At 39.5% G+C, this 11,456-nt stretch overlaps 1 pseudogene; it reads right to left on the bottom strand.

The window, feature by feature from the left end:
* Positions 1 to 311: 311 nt before the first annotated feature.
* Positions 312 to 863, bottom strand: LOC144708281 (nuclear transcription factor Y subunit B-1 pseudogene; annotated as a pseudogene).
* Between the last annotated feature and the right edge of the window lie 10,593 nt (positions 864 to 11,456).

Genomic DNA, 11,456 nt, shown 5'->3' with positions numbered 1-11,456 from the left:
AAACTGTCATAACGGATCACTTTAATTAGCAATAAAATGATACATAGGCCTACAGTCATACATAGTACTGTCCATGTAGGAAATTACAAAACATCTTTTTCAATTGGGATACTAATCCATCAATCTATCAATTATCTATCTCTCGTCCGTATATCAGAGGATAGGAAGTGAGAGGTTTTCTCTACCAATAAAATATTATTCCATAGAGGTCGATGTTCCATTAAAATAATCTACGCCAGAGTTAAATACAGCTTAAGTTAGACATAGAAGGATACATTTGCATGCAACGTCGCCAAGACTTGCATTTATTTCTATGTGCCTAAGGGCTGGAATCCATCACACGGAGGAACCTGCTGAGTTCTCGCCTGCGACGACTCCCCTCCATCCACGCTACTTCTTTCCCATATTTGCTCCTTTCCCTCCAAGGGAGAAAGTAAAATGGAGGACTGAGGCTGGAAGAAAAACCTTAGACTGTGATGGCGATGGTTTACTGGGTTTACAAGGCCTGCGTTGGAAGCTGCTCGTTTCAAAGGGTTCGTTATTATCTCTCTGTGCAGCGACCCTCCTTCTGCTTCGCGGTAACGGCGGAGGTAAAGAGTTAAGGGCTGGATATAGGCGTCAAAACCGAGCTGGCCCATGGCCCAGAGAAGATCTTCAGCTGTGATTATCTTACGCTGTTCTTGCTTGCACCTCTCGTTGGCTTCACTCGTGATGAAGCTTATGTACTCCGATAAGCACTCTTGGATTGTCTCCTTCGCATCGTCAGAGATCTTCGCGTGTGGTGGCAGCACACGCCGCATGATCCTTATCACGTTTGCTATTGGTAGGAACCTGTCTTGTTCTCTCACCGAGGCTCCTTCCATCGTTGAAGGCTCTACCTTGACGCTTCCTGCCAGGGTCACAAGTCATAAGCAGGGAGGATTTCATTAAATAAAATGAAAATTTTTGTTTGGATTTTTTCTTCTTCTGAGAAACTCAAAACAAACAACTTATTTACCTAAATTTTTGACTAAAAAAAAGCAGGTCAAAAAGAGCCATTCATGACACCATGAACGTTTGTCAATGGAGGTTTGATCTTGAAACAAAGTACAAAATGAAGGATTGCTTTTATAGTGCGATTAGATTTGTCTTGCCATGATCACATGAAGGAGTAAATTATCCTGTAAACTGAAACAAGATTGTTTCGACTTTTTCTTAAAAACTCAAAATAATCTTCAAAACTAAAATAAGTTTATGTCTAAAAATGTGGGGCCGATTGAACCATTAACGTCAGCACTAACTTTGAATTAACGAAGGGCTGATTGAAAGATGCAATCCAAACGTGTATTTGCCTTCTTAAATAAGAAAATCAAAAAGTATTTCCCACAAATAAAAAACGTCTCGCTGGTGCATGCATCGGAAAACAACGCGGGGTGCGCTAGAGGTGGAAAATTGCACTAGCGTTTTTGAGAGAGCGGTAGCAACGTTGAAGTTTAAGGTTTTGACAAAGGGAACTAGGCGCGATCGCCGTCTTTTTAGAGCGTACCTGCTGCCGTTTGTTGGAGTCTTCTTCCGCCAGGACGAGAAATGCTCTCCATAGTTGCTCTGCTCTTAACACCCCGTTGCTTTCCAAGTGGCTCTGGTAAGAGGAAGAAGACGACCTAGGGAACCACTCGTATATAGACTGTTCCGCTTCCTAACTGCACCACTAGATGGCAAGGATAGCGATAGAAACGATGCAATGCCAAGTGTCGCCTGTCGCATTGATTACTGAGAAACGCCACGTTAATTATTGATGGATTTAGTAGTTTCCGCACGCCATCTTCGTCGCAAGAGAAGCATCTCATAGGGATTCTTCTGCTTTTTTTCATTCTTGCTTTTATCGATTTCAAATCAGCGTGGTTGAAATATTTAGCATTCTGTCATCTTACGTATGTCTCTATAAGTTTCTTTTCAGAAGATGTCGCACGGTAATCGAAATTACGAGAGATTTGGATCCGCGTCACTAAGTTAATGTAAGCTCCCCCCTCTCGTCAAACCCTAAGAAACAAAATCTTTCGCAATCTCTTCTAATGCACATAAAGATGAGGAACATTCATTTGAATAAATTTATCGTAAGAAGATTAAACTAAATAAATGAAAATTTTTAGTATGGTAATTTATTATATTAATAATTTAATATTGTAAATTAAGATAGAGGTGTATTTGAATAAATTTATCGTACAAACACTCAACTCAACTAAGATAGAGGTTTATTTGAATAAATAATATCAACGATAGAATACCCCATTTCTGTTTCAACAATGCCTACTAGTTTCCAATGATTACAAGTAAACGTGAGTCACTACGGAAGGAAATTTGAGCCGAATAAACTGGCAGAAAAATGGGTAATAACAATAGAAAATACTTTATTCTTTTCCTCTCGATCATCATCTCTTCTGAAATGCCGGAACGTCGTTGAGTTTAGATTTCTTTTTCGCTTGAATTCCGGCTATTCTTGTACATAACACGGAAATCATGGATGCGAGTAGATCAAACAGTTACAACATTCAAATTAACTAAAATCATTCAGACTATCGCATCATTCAAAATAAAAGCTGCACAACATGAGGCCAAAATGGGGACTGTGATCAAACCAAATAAGGAGAAAATCCAAGACCAAAAAAATACGTACTTGCAGGCTTTAAGGTGATTTCAAAAGATGGAATCAAAGATAGGAAGTTTTTGGGTTCACACCATCAAATGACCCATGATAAGTTGAAAAACTCAACGAAAATCACTTGTACGAAGCAAATGGATGAAACCCATCCTTGGGTGGAGCCAGAACGGAGCTCCCTTCTCCTCCATTCCCAGGTCCGCCGCTTGGTCCATTGGAGCCGAGTAAAAAGGGCAGAGGCGGCGGCTGATGATGACGATGATGATGATTATGATGATGATAAGGATGGTAGTACATATGCATGTTATGATTAAGCGGGTCATGGCCGATGGCATGGTGACTGAAGATCCCAGCATCCGAAGCTGCCCTCTTCAAGAGAGGCTCCCCTCTTAAAAGCCCTCCGCGGCTATCTCCCTCGGCCTCGCGATAACGCTGCAGATAAATGGTTAAGGGCTGGACATAGTCATCAAAGCCGAGCTTGCTCATGGCCCAGAGAAGATCTTCCGCTGTGATAGTCTTGCGCTGCTCTTGCTGACACCTCTCGTTCGCCTCGCTGGTGACGAAGCTGATGTACTCTGAGACGCACTCTTGAACAGTTTCCTTAGCGTCGTCAGCGATCTTGGCGTGTGTCGGCAGTACACGGCGCATGATACGTATCACGTTGGCGATGGGCATGAACCTGTCTTGTTCTCTCACTACGGGCCCTCCTCCTCCGCTCGCTGCCGTTTCATCTCCTTCCCTTAGCGCAGAAGACGCGATTCCTTAAGAAAGAAAGTTAATCGTACTTTCGTCACAAAAATGTATTAAAATACGTAGGATTTGGATTATTTCTCTGATATGGGCCAAAGTTGGACATCTGATTGCTTCGGCTATATTTTTCTTTTCAAGAAATATCATATATCCATCAACGGTATCATATTCGACAATGATATCTATCTGGCGTAGTCTATTGAATCTGTAGCAAAGGTTGAGTGTTGGAGAATTTGTCTAATGTAGCCCTAAGTCAGAGATCAAATTTCTGCGAAATATAATTAAAACTAAAATTGTATTAAATTCAAAATAAACTTATTTACGCAAAAAGATGTGAAATCAAACGTATTTTTATAGCCAACAGGATTGGAGGGGTATGAGGGGAAATTTCAGAAAAATTCAGGCGTTACAAAAGGAGCAGAGCTCGAGGTGCCCATCAAAAACTGCTCTCTGACTCCCCGCATGTTGTTTCTCAGGGGACGATTCGTTTTCCTCTTTTTCACGAGGCGTTGAAGAGAGATAGATGAGGATGTAGATATCTTGTTTGAGCACAAGAGATGATTAAAAGAGATAAAATGCTACCACCATGCATGCATCGGCATCAAAGAAATTGGATATAGAACGCTAGCGGTTCTTTTTTTCTCCTCGTTAAGATGGTAGAAGATGAAGAACAGAGATAGATACATCTGAGAACAATGTGGATGGATGAGGGAGTTGCTGATCTCAAAACTGAAATGGAGAAGAAAAAAAAGACACGAAGAGAGAGAGATCCCCAAAGAGATGGAGTTCTCCTTGCATGTTACCTGAGTTAGACTTTTCCAGCTTTCCGCCGCCCAGAAAAGAACTTCTGTCCATTCAGTCTATCTCTCTCTCTCCCTCTCTGTTTTTCTCTATTTAGCTTTTTAGACGGGAAACTATCGTCCCAATGGAAACGCCCTTCTTATAGGGAACCAGTTCCAGACAAATAGCAACACGTGTCGATGAGGAAATCACGAAGGAATCCCAAGTAAAGGAGAAATCTTTTGAAAGTCATGAAGAACATTATCAACCCCTACTGGGACTCTCATACGCTCTTTGAGAAGTTAAAATAAATTTGGCGGACTGCGATATAAGAGGCGAAGGGTCGACATTTAAACCGAGAAGCATAAATATGGTTATTTGTAAATGAAATGGGAGACAATGAAGGGGGGATTTCGAGGTGCCACGATGATCTTGGGAAGCTAAGGTTAGGCCTTCGAGCTGGAAAGACGATATAAAAATTGGAGAACATTCATAAATTCCGATGTTTAATATTTTTCGAAAATACAACAGTAAACTGCGACGCGGAATCTGATTATTCAGCAAAAGTTATATCGTTGAGTATATGAGAAGGCTGGAAGAGGAACGGAGAATGAAATCATAAATACAATGAGAAAATTCCAGTTAACTAAAACCTTGAAGATACATCTACTTATTGGAGAACGACAGAAATAGACAATTATTTTGAACCGTTTACTCCCTATCTAGACGCTTCTACTGGGATGACTTTGAATTTGGGACTTAGCTGAAGGAATTTCTCTATTGGTAGTGCCTTGGTGAATGAGTCAGCTAGTTGACTGTGCGTTGAGATGAAAGACACTCGCAATTTTACTGCCGCTTATCTTGCCATTGATCTCTGCAAGCAAAGATTGCAGACAAATTAGTTCTCGGTTGGATTGGCTAAGGCCTTGTACTCACTCTCAGTGATTGAGTGGGCCACTCCCCAGTTGTCTGCTCTTCAAGCTCGTTGAAGATTTGACCGGATTTAATAAGATATCCACTTGTGGGTTTCCAGTCTTGTAATGAGCCCTCGAGTCTGCATTACTAAAAACACTCGGCCTAAGTTTTAACGCTCGGCCTAAGCTTTTGGCAACAAGTACTTAACGTGGCTACGCTTGCCCTAGGCCAACTAACTGAGCTAACCCATTTGAAATAATAACAAATAAGATGACTACCAGCCCAAATAAGTCGGCCACGTAACATTTTTCACGTATACAGAAAGATGAGAGCCAGTATGACCTTAACTCTCACTTCATCGCATTAAGATACACACCCCTATAACATTAGTAAACTCATCAATAAGAAATAAATTTACTTTCACTCAATCATACCAAGACACATACCACTGCATAACTTCATGAAACTGTCCCCATTTGTCAAGATCGACATCTCGAACGGTTCTCTCTATTTTAATATAAAATAAAAACATTTTTTACTACGTAGTACATATTTTTATAAATAATATTGATAGTTTTTCTGTCTATTTATCTATCTATCTATCCATCTATCTATCTATCTATCTATCTATCTTAACTTTAAGAAAATGGTATTATTACAGATAAATACGGGGGTTGTAGATAAGAAAAGGAAGAGAGAGAATTAGTGAGGGAAAAGAATGTAGAATAATCAATAAAAATGGGCATTGAGAGAATATAAGAGAGGATATAAAAATGAGAGAATAGGTTGAAATAAAAGTCAAACAAAGTGGAGTAAGTAGAGAGAAAAATTGTGCAGGAAAGAGAACAAAGGTATAAGGGAAAGAGAGAGGAAGAGATGGAGCAAGGGAGAGGGAGTGAGAGAATGGAATATAAGAGAGGATTATTCTCGTGTTGGAGAAACTTGTGTCACCCTAGTTTTTGGCCTCTATCTTGACACTCTTGATTCTTCTATTTCCTTCTTGAACATTTGCATATTTTTTATAATCCTTTGTGCTGTCCAGTTCTTTTTGGTCTCCTTGATCTGGCATAACACAATCTTCATCTTAATCTAGCTCTCATAAGTTGGCAATATATCCAGGTACTTCTTTGCTTTCATATTCAGGTTACTTGTCTCCTTTTTATTGGATTCATCTTCAGTGTCTTCCAGATTGGTATACTCTTCACCATCTTCATCATCTGACATCTCTTCTTTGTCTTGGCGGTCATTGTATTCTCCTTGATCTTCAAGTTCAGTTATTACTCCATCGTCCTCGACGCAATCAATGTTTCTTCATTGGTATGAGGTTTATACACAATGGAGTACAAATTTTTTCATTGAGTGGATTGCACTCATCTTTCATTTCCTTCTCACATTTGGTGTTATTAATGAAGCTTCTGTCTTGTAACATTTAGACTTATGTAATTTTTGTTGACTGTTATTAGTGGAAATAGTATCTTTAGTGCAATTAACTCCCAGTTTGATGAATTTCATTCTAGCGAAAGACTTATTAGTGCTCCAAATTAATGTTTCACTGGGGATCAAGATCAAGTAATTTTGCCAATGAGATCCAACAAGAAACTCAAATAAATGTGTTAACTCATTTTGTAACAAACTAATGTTGAGCAGATTCTGCAGTAGATATAAATTTGTTAGTGATCGTTTAGTAAATTTCTCGTTCTCACTTGAAGGATAAGTATTTGGTGGAATAAGGTTGTGTTTACTCTGAAAAAGGGGAAGGCTCGATCAGCTCAACTGGAATACTAGGCAATTGTTAAACTCAAAAGTAGGGTAAATTTATGTCATTGTGCATTTGAGTTTAATCAATAAAATTTATAATCCTTTACTCATAAGAAATTTAACTAGTTAGTCATGAGCAAGAGTCTTCTCCCAAGGGAATGGATCGTAGGACAATAGCTTTCTTTAAGGTGACAAGAAGGGATACGTATAGCATAAAAGGAAGCGATAGGATGAAGATGGTGATAAGAGATAGGGATAAAATTTTGTAATAATAATAAGACGAGCCTTACATGAGAGTAGGTCGTGATCAAAGCAAATGAAAATGAGAGAGTAGAATAGCAGATGATGTGAAGAGGAGATGATAACTAAGGGGGAATGATAAAAAAAGGAATATCCAATTTAGTATTTAATATTTAAATTAGGGTTTCTTATAATCTAGGAGGGTTTGAAGGTGAGACATGTTGATGGGGGATGGTAACAGATGATGGAAATACATGTGGCTGGCAAGCCAATCACACATTCCATGTCTCGTTCGATGTTCATTGGTAGAACATATTCGTTGTAGTGCAGGTGTGATGCTTATAATGAAGTCCATGAATACATGATCGGACTTGGTGAATTATGATGAGACCTCAATACAGAGATCACTAGTCTTTAAGCATGTTTTCTAAACATTCCTATTCAAAGGACACGGGAGAACGACATCGAAGTATCCGGATAGAATAGCACTATCTAGCCTCACTCTTATGATGAGTATGGCCGGTCCCGTAGCCATTAGTGTGGAGACACTAAGGATGGATAGTGGGCGCTCTTTAGTAGAAAGAGTTCACTAAATTAATCCGTATGAATCCATGAATGGTATTATACCGAACTGTCAATCAGATTGATAAACGTCATGGTTGTGTAAGTGGTCCTTAGACCTGAGAGACCAAAGATGTCTTGTGGACGGACGGTTGTACTTTGACTATGGCCAACGAGTCTCTAATCATGGAATTCTAAACAGTCTTAGTTCAGGTATATCAAGAAGTTCACGAAGACGAATGAGTGGTCAACATGGGATCATCCACCCTCGGTATAAGAGCTGACAGCTCAAGAAAGATGATGTGATAAAGTCCTTGGCCAAGGCAGTGAAATATTGGAGAAGAGTTTTCCGATGATTTCTGAATGCATCAGTACTAACTCGGATGACCAATTAGGGTTTGACAGTTGACCATACCCTAAATCATCCGAGGAGCATCAAGTGGAACAGGGATTATACATAGAGTGTAACCAATGACAAACAGGTTCTATAAGTGAGTCAATACACACTCCTTTGTATCTTTTAGATCACAAGGTGTAGCTTGGCACCCCACGTGTTGGAGACTAGACCTACCGATTGGGTTCAATCAATCCAACATTAATTAGTCTATATGATGATAAATTTAATTAATTTGTAAGGCCAATAAAGGTTATTGGGCCACCAGAGTCGTTAACTAGACTGATATATGGGCCTAGAGGGTCACATACAAATGGTTTTTTGGAGGTTGGAAGATATACTTAAGTTTTGGGAGTTTTTATGAGAAATACCCACTTAGTATAAATAGGGGAAGGCCCTGAATAAAATTTAGCCGGGCCAAAATTGTTAAGGGGCCTTCCCCTTCTTCTCCACTCTCCCTGCACCCCCCTCTCCATGTTCGATGCGATCGGAATGGTGTAATGATGACGGTGGAGGTTGAACGGGGCTCGTTAACGAGAAGGAGGAGATCTGACGTGCCGAGGATCACTTGGATACATCTAGAGGTTGCACATTTGAGTAGCTTCACTCATCTCACTCCACGATCCAAGAAGTCACAGATTTGATCGATGTAAAAGTACTTTGTTTAATGGTTTTATCGATGCCTTTACGATTTCACAAGTCTTTTACTCCATGTCATTTCCATTTATTAGTCCACATCTAGGCCTCTAGAACCCAACAATAGATGTCAATCCATGATGGATAATGTAGATAGTGATGATTAACATTACCTACCTAAGTGAATGTGTTAATGAATGATCAATATAAGGCAAGAGACTAACCTTAGATCCCCATCTTCCACCGGGATTAAGGCATCTTCCTGATATAGATCATCCTCCCCACCTCTTTGTTAACCTTCTCCAAGCACTGAAGAAAGCAAAAACACACTTGATGGACCGTCAAAACTTCACGTTGTTTCATTGTGCCTTCTCTAAGGGAAGTGAGCTTAGAGATACTTTTAAAAATATTAGGGGCTCAGTCTATCCCTTATGGTTGGATAGACGACAGAAAAACAATGCTACCCATAAAATTTTAGCTCAATCTGAGCTCTGGATTATTGGATATCAAACCTTGAAATTGTGTAATTACTGGCCCTTTATTTAATCTTAAGATTTCTCTCTCCTCATCCTTCTCAGTGCCATCATGTTGTTTTTCAAGGATTTGATTCATCATAGCATCAAATAGAATCATTTTCTTAGATTGCCCTACATCTTCCTCAATTGAGAGCTCTCATCCTACCACATGTTGCATCTTGAAAAAGACAAAAAGGTAAGTATAACGTTATATTTATAATGTCATTTCAATAAGAAGAGGATTTGTGATGTGGCAGAGTGTCAAGGCATTCCACGTCAGTGTCATGTCTAAGCTTCTCCAATTAGTGAATGACACATGGGTGCCACATGCACACATGCACACCATGCATATGCTTGCTTAGTGACAGGTGTGTGGGACATGCCATGAGGTGCATATGCTTATGACCAGTAAATAGAGAGATAATTTTTCTAATTATGATTTCACATTTTGAATTCCCTTGGTCACTGCAATGGATTTATTGAAAAAAAATTTTATTTTCTTTGATTGGGTCACATCACCTGTACAAGGGGGTCGTTAGCATTAAATGATGTTATGGCCTCACAAACCGGAATGCCACAAGGATGTGCCTCTAATGAAAAGTTGAAGCCAATCATTAACTGTAATAATTCATTTTTCGTCGTTGAAGGTATTGAATAGCGACGCGAAAATGAAAACCCCATAACATGGCTTAAAATTTATATAAATTAAATAAGGAATAAAGACATAAATATAAATTAATATACATTTTGAGTTAGAAAATTTTATATGAACATATAAATATAGTGTGTTATTGGCAATCCTCTATACTGAATTAAATCGGACACATTTAAAATAGAAAGTCATTCCTATTTTCTATAAAATTTTGAAGGGCCAAACACCTCAGTAACGAGGTTTAGAATACAAATTGGGCATTATAGCTTAAGTTAACTGGGTCATTAAAAGATCACCTGCTTAAAATTATTTTAAATGACAATGTGAATCCTCAAGTTTCTTACAAATCTCATTTGATAAAGATAATTTATTTTTAATATCAACATAAAACACATGAATATGCTGGATAAGAGATTCAGTATAGAAAGATGTTTGACCATGCATGCTATTCGGGTATAAATATATTGGTTTTTGAGGATTTAAACCATTTGAAATTTCAAAGGAGTTTTTACCATGGATCTATCTATAGAACTTGTATATAGAAGTTCAATACTACGAATGAGAGACTCCCAGGTGTAATGATAATTCATGTAGAAGATATCGAAGAAGATTTCTGAGACTCTGATTAACAACTTTTGTTTGACCATTGGATTGAGGAGAAAAATCAGATGTTGATTTTAAATTGGTATCCATGTGATGCCACAATATTATCGTCAAATAGCTAATTAATTTAACATTAGATATTGCGACAATGCTTTTAACAATACCATGGAGCCCAAAATATTTATTAAAGAAATATAAACGATGTTTGTTGTGTTTGCAATCTCAAGACACACTATAAAATGAGCCATTTTTTTAGAAATGATGGGCTACAAACAAACATAGAAACCAGTTCCATGAATTTTTAGGAATTGATGCAAGACAACGTCGATGACATCGTCTCGAGGGTACCAAGACAATACTTGGATACCGGTATGATGACGGACCTCGTCTGGTCGGGTATCGAGGTGATGCTCAAATATCAGGGAATAGCAGACGTCGTCCAAGACCTCATCCATGACGACTCCTAGACATATGTACGTGCAAGCCCCAACACGTGGGGTTTGCCAAGCTCTGAACTTAGGGACAGACGATCGATAACAGCGATGGTGACCCCCTGACCCTCGTCAGACTGACGAAAGTGTCTACGATGCCGAACGGACTAAGTCCGTGGAGTGCTCTCACGTAATGGAGGGGCTCGGCCCATGCCTAGGGATAATGCTCAGTAGGTTCTCTCGTATCTGTTTATCCTCTCACCTACCCTGACCCGAACATGGTGGAGTGTAATTGAAAGATATACCACAAAAGATAAATTAACTAGCGGGCGAGGGGAGTGAGGTACCTCTGAGTTGACGTCGTCTAGGGGTTGTAATACTTGTCGATGCTGGAAATGGTGGGTGGAGTTGGTGGAGCTGTGCAAGAGATGGGCACGACGTCACTCGACTGGCAGCGTTGTCGCGGCTCATGAGTTGTGACGCAGGAGCAGAGGTGGAAAGGGAGCAAGGCGACGTGGCTCGAATGCAGGGTGCGGATGATCACGGCGAACAACAACGGTGATCGGTGCGCGGCACGGCGTGCTGG

Source organism: Wolffia australiana, chromosome 10 (assembly GCF_029677425.1).
Source record: "Wolffia australiana isolate 7733 chromosome 10, ASM2967742v1".
Classification (NCBI taxonomy): Eukaryota; Viridiplantae; Streptophyta; class Magnoliopsida; order Alismatales; family Araceae; genus Wolffia; species Wolffia australiana.
The sequence above is the reverse complement of the archived record's forward strand: the minus strand, read 5'-3'. Positions and strand labels throughout refer to the sequence as shown.